At 42.6% G+C, this 19885-nt stretch overlaps 1 protein-coding gene across 1 annotated transcript in view; it reads left to right on the forward strand.

The window, feature by feature from the left end:
- Positions 1-4080: 4080 nt before the first annotated feature.
- LOC111972260 (ras-specific guanine nucleotide-releasing factor RalGPS2) overlaps positions 4081-19885 on the forward strand; it is a 163753-nt gene continuing 147948 nt past the window's right edge. The window contains exon 1 of the mRNA XM_070445986.1: positions 4081-4240. The gene's annotated coding sequence lies outside the window, so the exon portion shown is untranslated. The remainder of the gene's footprint in view (positions 4241-19885) is intronic.

The raw sequence follows: 19885 nt of genomic DNA on the forward strand, positions 1-19885 counted from the left end.
CATTCTATTTATTTTGACATGGTTTAGGCATATGACCAGGGTGGAACATTTTAATAATAAAAACCACAGGTCAAGGGTATTCAGGATGCTTTGAGCATTAAATGAACACTCAAAATGTGACTACTTTGTTACTTTGAGATTTTGGGGTGATGAAATATAATTTTTTTACATATTTTTTAGGTGGTTTGACACTTTATTCAGACAGTAATGAAATGGGAAGTGGGAGAAACAGTGGGAAGGTTGGAAGCAGGGATTGATTCCTGTTCTCACATGGAAAGTTGTATACGACACATGCCGGGGAGTTTAACCACTACACCAAGGCTCTGCTCAAGAAATACTAATAATAATGGTTGATGGCAGTGGGTAACCAAATCATAGATTGCAGTCTCCTTGTCCATAGGTTAGTTTCAAGGTAAGGACACAAGTATTTTGTAATTTGGGTAAACCCTGCTTGTGCTCCAGGAGGGTTGGCCACCCCTGATCTATGTTTCCCAAGTGCTGAGAGTTTGAAAATGTTCTTGTTCTAACAATTCATTTCTCAAAATCAACCAACCTTCAAGACAAATCAAATGAATATTCAGGTGGTTTATGCCAACTAGTTGAAGATCCCTGCCATCATCTTACTCTACATAGACAAAATATGATGCGTTTATGAGTTGTGAGTCTCCCTACCATCTATGCCATCTGTGCATGTGCACAAATACTAAAATGTCCTAAAATTATATTTGAGGCCTGGAGCATTCAATATCCAATGCTTAATTGTATGACTTATTCAAAACTGCCCATGAATGGCTGCAAAAATACATAGCCTCATATAATTCATTTTCATAGACACGAGTAGGCATATCAGATTTCAAATATGTTATTACACTGAAAGAATTATGAAGAAGTAGAATAATAAAATAAGTGTGGGGAATGGTAATAGTGTTCTTGCTGACAAGCACAATAATTACACTATATTTTAGCCCATTGTTAAGCAGGAGAATTGTTCCACTGATCAGATATTTAATAGATCAGTTATTAGATATTTAAAACGCACATCCAATCCATTCGATCCCTTACATAACTAGACTAATCATATATGCTTCAATGTGCCGCGGTTAACAGTGCTGTGGTAAAACAGGACAATGATGTGGGCCTTCCGAGTGGCACAGCGGTCTAAGGCTACAGACCCAGGTTCGATCCTGGGCTGTATCACACCCGGCCGTGATCGGGAGTCCTATAGGGCGGCGACAAATTGGCCCAGCGTCGTCCGGGTTAGGGGAGGGTTTGGCTAGGGGGGCTTTACTTGGCTCATTGTGCTTTAGCGACTCCTAGTGGTGGGCCGGGCACCTGCAGGCTGACCTCATAGCGACTCCTTGTGGCGGGCCGGGCACCACTAGGAGTCTGCGGTCGTCAGTTGAACGGTGTTTCCTCCGACACATGGATGCTTCTTGGTTAAGGGGGCTGGTGTTAAGAAGCGCAGTTCCGCGGGTAGGTGATGCTTGTAGGTGATGTCATGGCTACTGTTGGGAGCGTTCTAAAAAATTCTGCTAAAACAAGCATCTCTAGCTACCTTTTATTTGAAAATAGATTATAATTCACTGCAAGTTCATCACATTAGCCTTAATCAAGACGATCTCTCTATTACATTGTTGTTCAACGGGGACCAGACTCTCTGAAATTATTACTTCATCAGTCCAACACCAAGGTCACAAGTTGTGGACTTTTCAACACGTGTGGTTTTTAGATAGGAATTTTTACGACACTGCTCCTCCGTTCGAATCACGGCTAGACTCGTAAACTTTGAGGACGAAAAGGAGGTGAAGCAGCATTTGGATAACAAAGGTGTAGAATTCAGCTACCAGTGTTACAGAGAGAAGGACCCTGAAGGTAAGGCATGACGTGCGCTGTCCCATGCACTGGTGCTTTAGTGAGTGTTGGGGTCACTCAGTGTTGTTCAGCTCATGGTTACCCTTTCGCTGTCCCATAACCGGGGTGCTGAACCACTGATTCTGGTTGGTGTTTAGTTTTTTTATGCCTCATGTACTTGTACTGTAAGCTTTCCGCCTTCCACCTCATAAATGTATCTAACCTCATTCTGCATGTATGTATTCTGTTGTCAGGGTGTCAAAGGCTTGCTGACTACATGGAAGGAGTGAAAGAAAACGTTGAGTCTACCACCCAGGTGCTCAAACACAATTGTGAGATGAATACACATGGTGAAGGCTTCTACAAGCTCGGGGCTTACTATGTCCAAGGGAAATGTACATGACTCCACTACACTAAACTTAATCCCATTCACTAGAAGATTACAACAGCAAAGTCTGCAACAATTTGCATTTCTCAGATAGACAAGTCATTTGAAAGGTTAGAGTATGGCATGACAAAAACATGTTTTCAGACATGTCATATTATTAATAAGAAATATAAGGATGATAAGAAAATAGAGACAGACAGACAGACCCTGAATCCATCCCCCAAGTGGTCAAACTCACCATGTTCTACATCTCTCCACCAGGGGAAGTTGCAGATCATCTGAAAATGGCCTACTCCTGCTTCATGACGGCCTACAGCAGTGGTGGTAAGAAGTCTGTGGACGCGTGTCAAAACGTGGGTCTCCTCACCGACGTTGGTTGAGCCATGAAGGCCGGCCCTGACTCAGGGGGCAAAAGGTTGAAGGATTCACTAATGTGTGTTTTAAAATGCAGCTGTTTGCGAAGTTCATAGGTTCTGCCACAAGATGGAGTCAAAGTCAAGGAAAACTAGCGTGATATGACAAATCCACTGTCCATGAGTACATCAGGGCAGGTCAGAGTCTTATTTTGTCGTCTAATTTGCTCATCCCATTTGATGTCATGTGATGTGTTAAAAATAGAATAATCTGGTGGGATATATTCACGTTATTGAGTAAAGCGCTTCAGATCAGACAGATAATGTGACGTTTCGGTCAGAATTGCTGAAACATTTATTTTGTTTTTTGTACACATATTATTATTAAAGTCCCAGCCTTCCATGGTCCAAATTGACAATATGAAAACATTGATGCAAACATATTCTATTGTTTTGCTACTTCCAAATCCAGCAGAGAAGCACACTGGTCACATCCACAGAGAAGCACACTGGTCACATCCGAGATAAAAACTTGGCTGTAATGCAAAATATTTGGGGGCGTAGCGAGAAACCTAAAATACAGACCTCTATCCTCTCTCTTACCATTACCGGTGGCAATTTCACTGGCATACCATTCACTCTCGTTGACTAAACAATGCCCAGCTCTGTCTCGCGCCCCCGGTAGGTGCCAGTCAAGACTCCACGCGACACACACGCAGCATTCTCTGGTGTACTGGCACACGGTGGTAGGAATCACCCTTATCTGTAGCCACAGATCTAGGATCAGTTTACACTCCCTAGTAACATTGGGGGAGACATAAAAAATATTTTAGCCTGGTCTCATAGACTAAACGTAACATAGTAAAATAAATCCTGGACACTAGTATTAGTATATGTTAGGTTTGATATGGTTACATAAAACAGATGGGTATTTAACGCAAAAACGAAAGTAGGATGGTTGGTTGGGGTGAATGGGTAGGAATGAATGTCTAGCAACTCAAAGGTTGGGAGTTTGAATTTCATCAGGGACAACTTTAGCATTTTAGCTAATAAGCAAACGTTACAACTACTTACTACATTTAGCTACTTTGCAACTACTTAACACGCTTTCAAAACTTTACTCCTTTAACCTAACTCCTAAACGTAACCCGAACCCCTAGCCTAGCTAACGTTAGCCAGCTAGCTAAGGTTAGCCGCCTATCTGCCTAGCTAGAATTCGTAACATATCATACGTTTCTCAAATTTGTAACATATAGTTAATTTTGCAAAATCTTAACATATTCTGTATTTTGCAAATTCGTAACATATGTCACAAATTACAATTCGTATTACATCATGCGAAATTGGTGCCTGACATCCACAAATTAAAACATACCATTGAACATGTCATTTATTATCCTAAAAACAAGGATTTCGGTTTCCGTACACAATAATACGAACTGCTCTGAGACCAGGTTGCAGCGGGCAACAGCGAAGGCGAGCGAACTTTCTAAATTCCGCCCCTTTTCCCGTGTCCATTCAACCCTCATTCAAAACAGAACACAGCTGTTGCAGAGCACACCGCTTTTGGCTTTGTAGGAGCCTCTGAAATTTGCCGGGGTCGAGTTTCCCTACCCGAAAAGAGGAATTTGGCACCCATTTCTGTGTGGTGAGTGTCTGGTTTATGTCTGTTTTCGTAAACTAGGGTATGTGGCAGCATCCCTGATGCTAAATCCATTTGCGCGGAAGGTTAGCTAACGTTATCCACTGGAGTAAGCCACACTAACGACGTTAAGCTTTCTCTTTGAAGGTTTAAGTAAAGCGTTTATTTTGAGTTGAATAGTAATATGTGTTGCAGTAACGTTAAGTACGTTAGCTAACGTTGACTACCTTGCGTTACACCACTGCCAGTTCTAGCTCTCAGAATGTCTTAAGATGTTTGCACTTGTCGAGTTAGCTAACGATAGCTGTAGGTAGTCAACGTTTGTTTGACAAGTTTAGTTAGCAAACTAACTAACAACTGTCCTCTTTAATGTCGTTGCTATTTGTGTTTTTTTGCCAACTGAGATGGCTAGCTGGCTAACGGTTATTTGCGCGTGTTGTCCCCAGCCTGCTGTTAGCGCTAAGCTGATGGCTACTGAAACGCCTTGGCTCGGGTTGTCTTGGACTCAGAACCCCCCTCACTGTCCCGCCCAGATCCGGGGAGTGTTTTTTTCTCTCTCACTAAAATGGCTTGGATATAAACAAACTGCCGGTTGACTAGTTGTCTTTCAATATAGAAGTTATTACTATATACAGTTAGTCTGAAAAAGCAGAGCACTTTTAGGGAGGTGCAACGGCCTGTAGTTTATACACAGGCAAGAAACATCACGTTAGCCAGCCAGCCGTTGCAATACGAATTAATTAATCTTTCATGACAGGTTGGCATCAACATCGCGATGCCTGCCTACTGTAGCTAGGATATGTCAGCATCAATGTGTTTTGCTACATTAGCTAGGTAACGTTAGGCCCTGTAATGTACCAGTTAAAAGCAATACCGTGGGTCGATATAATTGATTTCAAAGGGTGAAAGTGTAGAGTAATGAATTTATTATTTGTAATGCACGTCTCATGTCCCACATTATTTCCTAGATGAGCCACGTTTAACAGATTGCTGATGCACCTTTCATTGTTGCCTTGATATTGRTAGACAATAGCCACTTGCTGGGCAAAGCCAGGGACTCTACAGCAACATATATCAGTCATGCCACATGCCATGCAGGCAGATTTCCGTTAACCCAGTAATATCTGTTAAGCAGTGTACGCTTGTGTTCCATAACTGAGATGCAGGTCTGGACATTAACGTTTTTAGCCAGTAGGACATTTTTTATTTTTTTTACTTGTCGGAAAGCTCAAGTCACTTGTCTCCAGCCCCGGAGGACACCAATTCGGATCGGCGTAGCCTAATTGTTTGATATTGTGGGTTTTGCGTGATTTCTTTAACTTGTCCATTCGGCCAGCTTAAATCTATATTTATTATTATTATATWTTTTTTTATTATACTTGCCCCGGGGAAACGGACAAGCGTTGATGTCGAGCCCTGAGATGTCTTATAGTCATGGTAGTGCCTTCACAGCCTGGTTGGTCACAGGCTGTACTGTAGCCAAGACCTCTATCCTATCATAACTTGTCATGACATACACGTTTGGCATGACGTGGAACGAACACAGAGAGGAGTTTGCTAAACTAGCACTTTAACAGATCTGGACCACCAGGCTATATATAATAGCCTTGGTTAGATACACAGAAAACTACAGAAATGTGTATCGTATGTGCACTTTTGTATTGCCAGATTAACATTCTCTCAAGATGAATATAACTTGCAAGATAGATTTGAGTTGGGTTAGATGCTCATATCTACATAGCTACAATTGTTGTGTCTATCCATTGGTAAAATATAAAGTGAATAGTCTGATATTGAATGGTTAGATAAGGTTCCAGATTTCAGCCCTAATAAGAGATCACAGCCGCTGAGTCTCCCTAGCAGATRTCCTATAGGATAGATTATGTATTTTCATGCATGAGTAGAGCTGTTGCAAAGGATACAGAGCAATATAAACTGAACATAAATATAAATGCAACAATTTCAAAGATTTTACAGAGTTACAGATCATACGGAAATCAGTCAATTTAAATAAATTGGGCCCTAATCTATGAATTTCACATGACTGGGATTACAGATGACAGATATGTTGGTCAAAAATACTTTTTAAAAAAACTAAAAAGTAGGGGTGTGGATCAGAAAACCAGTCAGTTTCTGGGGTGAACATTTTCCCCATGCAGCGTGATACATCGCTCTGGATAAGAGCGTCTGCTAAATGACTTAAATGTAAATGTAATACATCTCCTTCGCTTAGAGTTGATCAGGCTGTTGATAGTGGCCTGTGGAATGTTGTCCCACTCCTATTCAATGGCTGTGTAAAGTTGCTGGATATTGGCGGGAACTGGAACACGCTGTTGTACACATCAATCCAAAGCATCCCAAACACGTACAATGGGTGACATGTCTGCTGAGTATGCAGGCCTTGGAAGAATTGGGACATTTTGACATCAGCAAACCGCTCGCCCAAGAAATGCCACACACACGGTCTGCCATCTGCCTGGTCCAGTTGAAACCAGCTCATGAACTATGAGACCAACACTTTACATGTTGTGTTTATATTTTTGTTCAGTGTGTATATATTTTTTTTATCAAACTTTTGGGGGGGGGGGGCAAAATCTCTGGATTGAATCTGTTTGCCTACCCCTAGTGTACAGAGCATTCAATAATCAAGATTAGTAAGGGAAAGTTTCATCATAAATAAATAAATTATTTCACCTTTATTGAGAACACGCTCATTTACAATTGCGACCTGGCCAAGATAAAGCAAAGCAGTTTGACACATACAACAACACAGAGTTACACATGGAGTAAAACAAACACAGTTAATAATACAGTAGAAGAATAAGTCTATATACAATGTGAGCAAGTGAGGTGAGATAAGGGAGATGAAGGCAAAAAAAAAGGCCATGGTGGCGAAGTAAATACAATATAGCAAGTAAAACACTGGAATGGTTGATTTGCAGTGGAAGAATGTGCAAAGTAGAGATATAAATAATGGGGTGCAAAGGAGCTAAATAAATAAATACAGTAGGGAAAGAGGTAGTTGTTTGGGCTACATTATAGATGGGCTATGTACAGGTGCAGTAATCTATGAGCTGCTCTGACAGCTGGTGCTTAAAGCTAGTGGGAGAGATAAGTGTTTCCAGTTTCAGAGATTTTTGTAGTTCGTTAATATAGGGAAAGGGAATACCTAGTCAGTTGCACAACTGAATGCATTCAACTGAATTATTTCTTCCGCATTTAACCCAACCCTTTTGAATTAGAGAGGTGTGGGGTTGGGGGGGGGGGCTGCCTAAATCGACATCCATGTCATCAGTGGCTGTGGAGCAGTTGTTGGGGGCTAACTTTCTGGCTCAATGGCAGAACGGCAGATGTTTTCCACCTTGCTGGCTCAGGGATTCGAACCAGTGATCTTCCGGTTACTGGCCCAATGCTCTTTACTGCTAGGCTACATGCCACACCATGGTGCATGTACAGCCAATCTATTTATCTTGCATCTGTGTCTCATTTAAAAACAGACTAGTTTGGTTAGATTGGCCTTTTCCTGGTCTTCTATCTTGTCACGATCTCATTTTTGCACACTAGTTTGTCACTGTCTGTATGTCGCTATTGCTGGGAATTGCCAGGTACCTCACAATATGATATTATTATGATTCTATATGTATTGCGTTTTTATTGCGATTTGATGATTCTAACATATTGCTCATGTCAGCTGAAGAGGGATGAGAGCCATGAGAAAACAAGTTTGATCAGCCATGGTAATAAAAGTGCTGAAAACAAATTGGCTCCCTTTTTAAAAAGATGGAGAACAAGCTATGAAGGAAAAATACTGCCGTTTTGGTGCAGGTACAACCAACTAGCGTAAAACAATACGATGTATCATCAAAAATAATATCCTGATATGTAACTGTATATTTTTTCTTCCCATCACTATATGTCACTGGTCCTCCCTGACTGTCCCACACGAACACTGGTCAGTGCAGTCTAATCTAAGTGGAAGTACTGCTGTGCTCTAGGTGCGCCCATCTGGTGCTGTAGTTGTGTGTTGTGTTCTGTCTTTCCAAGGCCTGAAATGTGATTAGCTGTAAAATGAGACTCTCTGCTGTGTGTGTGTGCGCGCTACAGGGCATGCGTCAGATGTCAGCGCCATGGTCTGTCTCGGGTTTAGTTAGGCTGCTCTGGGTTTTGTCCCTCGGATGACATGGGACTTTCTTAAAGATGGAGTCTGGATTTGTTATTGTTTTGTTAACTAAACTGAGGTGAGGAGCATGGTGTTCTAGCTGATAGCTGTTCTATCGCATGCGCAATGATTTCTGAGYGGGGGGGGGGGGGGGGMTGTTTGTTTGCAGTAACCTCTTTGTTGTAATATCCCAAACAGATGTGGCAGTTTCACCACTTTAGGATTCTAGCTTTAAATTGCAACATGTGTCCTGGTCTGTGTGTGTCTCAATGTTGGTGTTTGTGAACCATTTCAAGAAGCAAGGCGTATGTCACGTCAGTACTTCACAGGAGAGGCATTGGAACGTGTTATTTTTTMGGGGGCTGAGATAATGGATGGGCTGGACATGCCGACAGATGAGTTTGGATTGGTCTGCCATGTAGCACGCGTCTGTCTATAACATGAGATGCTCAGTGTGTGTAGATAATCCTTGGAAACGCAGCTTTTTTAGCCATGGAGAACTGCAAAAGTGTTGCTACTGCTCTTAACAACATTACTGCCCAGAATTTAGCAGGAGCTATCAATAAAGAACACTGGAAAAAATTGTGATGGACTACTTTCTGCACACAGTCAGTGTGAACCGGAGTGAATTGACACAAACAGAAAATACATGCTACCGTGAAGTGTTTATCCATGTATACGGGTAAGAGTCAAGCTACATTTTCAGATATTTTAAGTACACTCGCCAATTTTATGTGTATGATCTGTGTAGCAATATTATTCGTATGTCAGTCATTTGCATTGCTAGTTATAGCCTATTGTTAGCTAGCTAGCTCATTGAACCTAGTTACTACAGCATATCATGCATGGTGGCAAGCATGACAATCAGTTTGTATTGCTAGTAGAATGGGTTGGGATTATTGTTCAGCTAGCTAACTACATGTCTAAGCAAAGGACTCTACTTCAACAGAAGATTACATGACCCATCAAGTTAGCCAGGTATTTCTGAGGGTGATTATGGCCATCTATTGTATTTCATGAAGATGTGTACATGTCTAGACAGTAATGACCCATCCACTTCGCTAGATGTGGTTGGGGGGTGGTTATAGCATTTCTTTCACATGACCATCAATTTAGACAAGTGTCCGGTAGGGGTGTGCTGACATGGCCATATTGGAATCGTATCTGTAAAGTGACAGTTAAATTACTCACTCTTTAGCACATGGCTTCATGTGAATCCTTAAAGCGATGGGTGGGGCTAAGGCTTAAGAGGGTGTGAACGATGCTGAATAGGTGTAGACAAAGAGCTCTCTGTACCAAAACATTCAAGGGCCATTTTCTCAAAAGTGGGGTTACAAGTTTATCAACTTTCAAAGCAGAATTACTTCCCCATTGTTCCTCATGCAGTGTATGATATACCATTTTGTAGCTCTGAGTCTCTACTTTTATTCTATGTGTATAAAAACAACACCATTTCATATTTGGCTACACAAGATCGAAGTGGTGGGTCACATTTTAAGATGCACGCTGACTTGTCTAGGATGTCTTTGGCCCTATCATCTTTTGTGACTGAGTGGTGATAGTGATGATGCTGCAGTCAGCCATGGAGGTTAAGGCAGGGGCCGCGTTAGATTTCAGTGATCTGCATTTTCAAAACACAGACATTCAAAAGGAAATCTGCATTTTAAACCATTTCACACGTCATTTTTGTCTCTTCAATAAAGTGATCAGGGGCGTGCAACTAGTTTTTTTCTTTCACAGAAAATACATTTAGTGAAACACATTCTGCAGAAAATAGCAGTGTGTAAGGTGTCTTGTGGTGCTGGCTGCCTACTGAGGTGGGTGTCAAGCGATATTAGTCTGTATGTACAGTGGCGTGCGAAACTTTTCACCCCCCTTGGCATTTTTCCTATTTTGTTGCCTTACAACCTGGAATTAAAATAGATTTTTGGGGGATTGGTATCATTTGATTTACACAACATGCCTACCACTTTGAAGATGCTAAATCTTTTTTTGTGAAACAAACAAGAAATAAGACAAACTGAACTTGAATGTGCATACCTATTAACCTCCCCAAAGCCAATACTTTGTAGAGCCACCTTTTGCAGCAATTACAGCTGCAAGTCTCTTGGGGTATGTCTCTATAAGCTTGGCACATCTAGCCATGGGGATTTTTACCCATTCTTCAAGGCAAAACTGCTCCAGCTCCTTCAAGTTAGATGGCTTCCACTGGTGTAAAGCAATCTTTAAGTCATTCCAAGACTTTGACTAGGCCATTCCAAGACTTTTAAATGTTTCCCCTTAAACCACTCGAGTGTTGCTTTAGCAGTATGCTTAGGGTCATTGTCCTGCTGGAAGGTGAACCTCTGTCCCAGTCTCAAATCTCTTGAAGACTGAAACAGGTTTCCCTCAAGAATTTCCCCGTATTTAGAGCCGTCCATCATTCCTTCAATTCTGACCAGTTTCCCAGTCCCTGCCGATGGAAAAACATCCTCACAGCATGATGCTGCCACCACCATGCTTCACTGTGGGAATGGTGTTCTCAGTGTGATGAGAGGTGTTGGGTTTGTGCCAGACATAGTGTTTTCCTTGATGGCCAAAAAGCTCAATTTGTCTCATCTGACGAGTACCTTCTTCCATATGTTTGGGGAGTCTCCCACATGACTTTTGGTGAACACCATGTGTTTGCTTATTTTTTTTCTTCAAGCAATGGCTTTTTTTCTGGCCACTCTTCCGTAAACCCCAGCTCTGTGGAGTGTACGGCTTAAAGTGGTCCTAAGGACAGATATTTCAATTTCCGCTGTGTCGCTTTGCAGATCCTTCATGGTTATCTTTGGTCTCTTTGTTGCCTCTGATTAATGCCCTCCTTGCCTGGTCCTTGAATTTTAGTGGGTGGCCCTCTCTTGGCAAGTTTGTTCTGGTGCCATATTCTTTCCAATTTTAAAAATAATGGATTTAATGGTGCTCTGTGGGATGTTCAAAGTTTGTGATTTTTTTTATAACCCAACCCTGATCTGTACTTCTCCACAACTTTGTCACTGACCTGTTTGGAGAGCTCCTTGGTCTTCATGGTGCCACTTGCTTGCTGGTGTCCCTTGCTTAGTGGTGTTGCAGACTCTGGAGCCTTTCATAACAGGTGTATATGTGTTATATATATGAGATCGTGACAGATCATATGACACTTAGATTGCACACAGGTGGACTTTATTTAACTAATTATGTGACTTCTGAAGGTAATTAGTTGCACCAGGTCTTATTTAGGGGCTTCATAGCAAAGGGGGTGAATACATGCAGGCACCGTTCTCCATTTAAAAAAAAAAAAAAAAAAAACATTTTAAACAAGTTATTTTTTTATTTCACTATACCAATTTGGACTATTTTGTATGTCCATTACATGAAATCCAAGTAAAATCCATTTCAATTACAGGTTGTAATGCAACAAAAAAGGAAAAACGCCAAGGGGGATGAATACTCTTGCAAGACACTGTGTGTGTTGTGCCCATAGTCAAGGAGCTCATGTGGCCCCTTGCCAACTTCGGTCTGCCGGTTTGGCTGTTGGGCTGTCACTCAAGAGAATGTCTCAACTTTCACTTCCGGAAACCGGAGTAGAGACCCACAGTCTGTAGCTGACTTCCCCTCTGGTACCACAAGCAAGTAGGCTACCCGGCTGCCACGGCAGGCTGCCCTCCCTTGATCATACTGGTCTGGAACTGGATGTCTCCGCCTGTACTTATACTGGGAGTGGTTCAAACAACTACAAGTGGCACACTCCCCCCTCTCTCTGTTCTGTTCCTCCAATCTCATTCTCAACTTGCGCGATATATCTAATTCATTTGATAAATTTGAATTTATGGTTATGCCTTTTTCCCAAGACAGTTTTGAAGAAATGTTTAAAGTTTATTGTAATTTTCCGGCTTGACTGAACTTAATATCTTAAAATAATGATGGACTGTCGTTTCTCTTTGCCTTTTTGAGCTATTCTTGTCATGATATGGACTTGGTCTTTTACCAAATAGGGCTATCTTCTGTATACCCCCCTACCTTGTCACAACACAACTGATTGGCTCAAACACATTTTTAGAAGTTAAGTTAATTTGTGTAATATCTTTCCAAGGCACACCTGTTAATTGAAATGCATTCCAGGGGACTACATCATGAAGCTGGTTGAGAGAATGCCAAGAGTCTGCAAAGCTGTCATCAAGGCAAAGGGTGGCTACTTTGAAGAATCTCAAATATAAAATATATTTTGATTTGTTTAACACTTTTGGTTTCTACATGATTCCATATGTTCATAGTTTTGATGTCTTTACTATTATTCTACAGTGTAGAAAAGAGTAAAAAATTAAGAAAAACCCTTGAATGAGTTGGTGTGTCAGCTTCTGACTGGTAATTGATATACTGTGAATCGCCCATAAATTAGAAAATTATAGATGTGATTGTTAAGTCATATCGACCTATTCTCAAATTCTCTCTCGCTCTTGTAAACAGTTCACGGTTGTATGGAGCTGTGTATTTTTCTAATGGTTGTGCTGAAATGGGGGCATATGAATCAGCCGCTCTATCAGCCTCAATCACACAGACCCCAAGTCTCCTCTCTCACACAGTCGCACTGTAAACTAACCCTTCAATGATTCACTGTGTGTGTGTCCATGAAATGTGGGGATAATACATGGAAAGTCTGTGGGTGGACAACAGGCGAGGTAGCTGCAGTCAGTGCAACAGGCCCTCGTGTGCCTAGGTCAAGCTCTCGTGTGGGTGGGGTGAAGAAATGTAACTCTGGCTAATGAGGCCAGTCCTAAYGCTTGTTAGATTCCTGTAAGGCTTATACACAGTGCCTTCAGAAAGTATTCATACCTTTTGACTTAATCCACTATTTGTTGTTACAGCCTGAAATCAAAATGGATAATAAAAAAGTTTAAAAAATCTACACACAATAACCCCATAATGACAGTGAATTTTTTTTATACATACTTTTGTATAAGTATGTGGACACCCCTTCAAATGAGTGGATATGGCTATTTCAACCACACTCGTTGTTGAGATGTGTTTAAAATCGAGCACACATAGGATGCCACCCTTCCAACAAGTCAGTTTGTAAAATTTCTTCCCTGCTAGAGCTGCCCCGGTCAACTGTAAGTGCTGTTATTGTGAAGTGGAAACGACTAGGAGAAATAACGTCTCAGCCGCAAATCGGTAGGCCACACAAGCTCAAAGAACGAGAACAGAGTGCTGAATCACGTAGCGTGTAAAAAATTGTGTCCTCGGGTGCAACACTCACTACAGATTTCAAAACTGCCTCTGGAAGCAACGTCAGCACAKGAACTGTTAGTCGGAAGCTTCATGAAATGGGTTTCCTTTGCCTAGCAGCCGCACGCAAGCCTTAAATCACCATGTGCAATGCCAAGCGTTGGCTGGAGGGGTGTAAAGCTCGCTGCAATTGGACTCTGGTGCAGTGGAAATGCGTTCTCTGGAGTGATAAATCACGCTTCACCATCTGGCAGTCTGACGGAAGAATCTGTGTTTGGCGCATGCCAGGAGAACGCTACCTGCCGCAATGCATAGTGCCAACTATAAAGTTTAGTGGAGGAATAATGGTCTGGGGCAGTTTTTTTCATGGCTTGGGCTAGGCCCCTTAGTTCCAATGAAGGGAAATCTTAACGCCACAGCATACAATTACATTCTAGACGTGTGCAACAGTTTGGGCAAGGCCCTTTTCTTTTTCAGCATGACAATGCCCCTGTGCACAAAATCAAATCAAATTTTATTTGTCACATACACATGGTTAGCAGATGTTAATGCGAGTGTAGCGAAATGCTTGTGCTTCTAGTTCCGACAATGCAGTAATAACCAACGAGTAATCTAATAATTCCACAACTATTACCTTATACACACAAGTGTAAAGGGATAAAGAATATGTACATACAGATATATGAATGAGTGATGGTACAGAACGGCATAGGCAAGATGCAGTAGATTGTACTCAATACCGTATATACATATGAGATGAGTAATGTAGGGTATGTAAACATAAAAGTGCATAGTTTAAAGTGGCTAGTGATACATGTATTACATAAAGATGGCAAGATGCAGTAGATGATATAGAGTACAGTATATACATATACATTATATTAAGTGGCGTTGTTTAAAGGGGCTAGTGATACATTTTCTGATCAATTTCCATTATTAAAGTGGCTGGAGTTGAGTCAGTATGTTGGCAGCAGCCACTCGATGTTAGTGGTGGCTGTTTAACAGTCTGATGGCCTTGAAATAGAAGCTGTTTTTCAGTCTCTCGGTCCCCGCTTTGATGCACCTGTACTGACCTCGCCTTCTGGATGATAGCGGGGTGAACAGGCAGTGGCTCGGGTGGTTGTTGTCCTTGATGATCCTTTTGGCCTTCCTGTGACATCGGGTGGTGTAGGTGTCCTGGAGGGCAGGTAGTTTGCCCCCAGTGATGCGTTGTGCAGACCTCACTACCCTCTGGAGAGCCTTACGGTTGTGTGCGGAGCAGTTGCCGTACCAGGCGGTGATAAGGCCCGACAGGATGCTCTCGATTGTGCATCTGTAGAAGTTTGTGAGTGCTTTTGGTGACAAGCCGAATTTCTTCAGCCTCCTGAGGTTGAAGAGGCGCTGCTGCGCCTTCTTCACAACGCTGTCTGTGTGGGTGGACCAATTCAGTTTGTCCGTGATGTGTACGCCGAGGAACTTAAAACGTACTACCCTCTCCACTACTGTCCCGTCGATGTGGATAGGGGGGTGCTCCCTCTGCTGTTTCCTGAAGTCCACAATCATCTCCTTTGTTTTGTTGACGTTGAGTGTGAGGTTATTTTCCTGACACCACACTCCGAGGGCCCTCACCTCCTCCCCGTAGGTCGTCTCGTCGTTGTTGGTAATCAAGCCTACCACTGTAGTGTCGTCCGCAAACTTGATGATTGAGTTGGAGGCGTGCATGGCCACGCAGTCGTGGGTGAACAGGGAGTACAGGAGAGTGCTCAGAACGCACCCTTGTGGGGCCCCAGTGTTGAGGATCAGCGGGGTGGAGATGTTACCTACCCTCACTACCTGGGGGCGGCCCGTCATGGAAGTCCAGTACCCAGTTGCACAGGGCGGGGTCGAGACCCAGGGTCTCGAGCTTGATGACGAGTTTGGAGGGTACTATGGTGTTAAATGCTGAGCTGTAATCGATGAACAGCATTCTTACATAGGTATTCCTCTTGTCCAGATGGGTTTGTGCAGTGTGGTTGCGATTGCGTCGTCTGTGGACCTATTGCGGCGGTAAGCAAATTGGAGTGGGTCTAGGGTGTCCGGTAGGGTGGAGGTGATATGGTCCTTGACTAGTCTCTCAAAGCACTTCATGATGACGGAAGTGAGTGCTACGAGGCGGTAGTCGTTTAGCTCAGTTACCTTAGCTTTCTTGGGAACAGGAACAATGGTGGCCCTCTTGAAGCATGTGGGAACAGCAGACTGGGATAAGGATTGATTGAATATGTCCGTAAACACACCAGCCAGCTGGTCTGCACATGCTCTGAGGACGCGGCTGGGGATGCCGTCTGGGCCTGCAGCCTTGCGAGGGTTAACACATTACTTCCGGTGCCGACAGAGATGGCCGCCTCGCTTCGCGTTCCTAGGAAACTATGCAGTATTTCGTTTTTTTTACGTGTTATTTCTTACATTGGTACCCCAGGTAATCTTAGGTTTTATTACATACAGTTTGGAGGAACTACTGAATATAAGAGCAACGTTAACTTATTGACGCACGGATCCCTTTAGCGGGATCATTTTCGTAAACAACCGCTGAATTGCAGAGCGCCTAAAAAAAAATACTAAAAATATTTATAATCATGAAATCACAAGTGAAATATACCAAAACACAGTTTAGCTTGTTGTTAATCCACCTATCGTGTCAGGTTTTGAAAATATGCTTTACAGCGAAAGCAATCCAAGCGTTTGAGTTTAAGAACAGCTAGCCGCAAATTAGCTTGGTCACGAAAGTCAGAAAAGTAATACAATTAATCGCTTACCTTTGATAATCTTCGGATGTTTGCACTCACGAGACTCCGTTTCACAATAAATGTTATTGTTGTTCGATAAAGATTAGTTTTATAACGCGCAAATCAAATGGCGGTTTTTGGTTATGTTCAGAAAACCACAGGCTCGTTCCGGTCCTGAAAGGCAGACGAAAATTCCAAAAAGTATCCGTAATGTTCATAGAAACATGTCAAACGTTTTTTATAATCAATCCTCAGGTTGTTTTTAACATACATAATCGATAATATTTCAACCGGACCGTAACCTATTCAATACTACAGAGAAAGAAAATGTCGAGCTACATCTCTCGCGCGCATGAACTAATCAAAGGACACCTGACGCGGTTTGATAAATCTCGCTAATTTTTCAAATTAAAAGTTTGAAACTATGTCTAAAGCCTGGTCACAGCCTGAGGAAGCCAATGGAAAAGCTCTGGTTGATACCACTTTAAATGGAGGAGGGGCAGGCAACGGAACAGGGATTTTTKCAAATAAAAGYCACTTCTGGGTTGGATTTCCTCAGGTTTTCGCCTGCAAAATCAGTTCTGTTATACTCACAGACAATATTTTGACAGTTTTGGAAACTTTAGAGTTTTCTATCCTAGTCTGTCAATTATATGCGTATTCTAGCATCTGGGCCTGAGAAATAGTCAGTTTACCATGTAAACATAAAAATAGTGCCCCCTAGCTGAAAGAGGTTAACTCACCATCATTACGACCAGGAATATGACTTTCCCGAAGCGGATCCTGTGTTTTGCCTTTCAACCAGGACAATGGATCTGATCCCAGCCGGCGAACCTAAACAACGTCGCCGTAAAAGGGGCAAACGAAGCGGTCTTCTGGTCAGGCTCCGGAGACGGGCACATCGCGCACCACTCCCTAGCATACTACTCGCCAATGTCCAGTCTCTTGACAACAAGGTTGATGAAATCCGYTCAAGGGTTGCCTTCCAGAGAGACATCAGAGACTGTAACGTTCTTTGCTTCACGGAAACGGGTCACTCGAGACGCTATCGGAGTTGGTGCAGCCAGCTGGTTTCTTCACGCATCGCGCCGACAAACAAGCATCTTTCTGGTAAGAAGAGGGGCGGGGGTGTATGCCTTATGATTAACGAGACGTGGTGTGATCATAACAACATACAGGAACTCAAGTCCTTCTGTTCACCTGACTTAGAATTCCTCACAATCAAATGTCGACCGCATTATTTACCAAGGGAATTCTCTTCGATTATAATCACAGCCGTATATATTCCCCCCCCCCAAGCAGACACATCGATGGCCCTGAACAAACTTTATTTGACTCTATGTAAACTGGAAACCACATATCCTGAGGCTGCATTCATTGTAGCTGGGGATTTTAACAAGGCTAATCTGAAAACAAGACTCCCTAAATTCTATCAGCATATCGATTGCGCTACCAGGGCTGGTAAAACCCTGGATCATTGTTATTCTAACTTCCGCGACGCATATAAGGCCCTCTCCCGCCCTCCCTTTGGAAAAGCTGACCACGACTCCATTTTGTTGCTTCCAGCCTACAGACAGAAACGAAAACAAGAAGCTCCCGCGCTCAGGTCTGTTAAACGCTGGTCCAACCAATCTGATTCCACGCTTCAAGACTGCTTCGATCACGTGGATTGGGATTTTTTCCGCATTGCGCCCAACAACAACATTGACGAATACGCTGATTCAGTGAGCGAGTTCAGTAGAAAGTGCATCGGCGAGGTCCATACAGAAATGATTTGTCGAGATTGTTGTAGGAGAACTTGACTGGCTTCGAGCCCATCGAACACCTTTGGAATGAATTGCAATGCCAAAATGCGAACCAGGCCTAATGCCCAAAGTCAGTCCCCMACCTCACTAATGCTCTTGTGGCTGAATGAAGGACAGGGGGACCAACTCCATATTAATGCCCATGATTTTGGAATGAGATGTTTGAGCAAGTGTCCACATGCTTTTGGTCATGTAGTGTAAGTTTTCACACCCCTGAGTCAATACATGTTAGAATCGACTTTGGCAGCGATCACAGTTTTGAGTCTTTTCTGAGTAAGAGCTTTGCACACCTGGTATGTATAATGTTTGCACATTTTTTTTATTCTTCAATCTCTGTCAAGCTGATTTTTAAGTCAAAACTGTAACTAGGCTACTCAGGAACATACAATGTCAGTTTAGCAAGCAACCTCAGTGTATATTTGGCTTTGTGTTTTAGGTCATTGTCCTGCTGAAAGGTGAATTTGTCTCCCAGTGTCTGTTGGACAGCAGAATCAGGATTTCCTCTTGGATTTTTGCTTGTGCTTAGCTCTAGCTCATATCTTTTCATGCCCCCAAAAACTCCCTAGTCCTTGCCAATGACCAGCATACACATGACAGGATGCAGCCACAACCATGCTTGAAAATATTAAGAGTGGTACTCAGTGACGTGTTGTTGGATTTGCCCAAAACACAACACTTTATATTCAGGACATATTTTTTATTGTTGCGGTTTTACTTTAGTGATTCATTGCAAATAAGTAGAGGCTTTCTTCGTTTCACTCTGTCATTTAGGTTTGTATTGTGAAGTAACACAATGTTGTTCCATCCTCAGATTTCTGAAATCCCTGAGCAGTGTCCTTCCTCTCCGGCAACTGAGTTAGGAAGGATGCCTGTATCTTTGTASTGACTAACTGTATTGATACACCATCCAAAGTGGAATTAGTAACTTCACCATGCTCAAAGAGATATTCAATGTCTGCTTTTTATTTTATTTTACCCATCTACCCATAGGTGCCCTTTGTGAGGTATTGGAAAAACCTCCCTGGAGTGCGTCCTGAGTGGCTTGACCGGTCAAAAGCACTGCACCGCAGTGGCGCCACTACAGCCTGGGGTTCGATCTGGCCGTTACCGGGATCCCCATAGGACGGCGCACAATTGGCCCAGCGCCGTATGGGGTAGGGGAGGGTTTGGCTGGTGGGTTTTAACTTGGCTCAATGTACTCTAGCGACTCCTTGTGACCGGTTCGTGCGCCTGCAAGCTGACTTCGGTTGTCAGTCGAATTATGTTTCTTCCGACACATTGGTGCGGGTGACATTTGGTATTTTATTAGGATCCCCATTAGCTGTTGCAAAAGCAGCAGCTACTCTTCCTGGGGTCCACACAAAGCATGAAACATAATACAGAATGACATACAGATCAAAAGACAAGAACAGCTCAAGGACAGAACTACATTAAAAAAAAAATAATGCACACGTAGCCTACATATCAAGGCATACACAACTATCTAGGTCAAATAGGGGAGAGGCGTTGTGCCGCGAGGTGTTGCTTTATCTGTATTTTTGGAACCAGGTTTGCTGTTTATTTGAGCAATATGAGATTTAAGGAAGTTCCATGCAATTATGGCCCTATATAATACTCTACGTTTTCTTATATTTATTCTGGATTTGGGGACTATGAAAAGACGTCTGGTGGGATAAGTGTGTGTGTGTGTGTCAGAGCTGTGTGTAAGTTGACTATGTAA

The sequence above is a fragment of the Salvelinus sp. IW2-2015 genome, linkage group LG13 (genome assembly GCF_002910315.2).
Source record: "Salvelinus sp. IW2-2015 linkage group LG13, ASM291031v2, whole genome shotgun sequence".
In the NCBI taxonomy this organism is placed as follows: Eukaryota; Metazoa; Chordata; class Actinopteri; order Salmoniformes; family Salmonidae; genus Salvelinus; species Salvelinus sp. IW2-2015.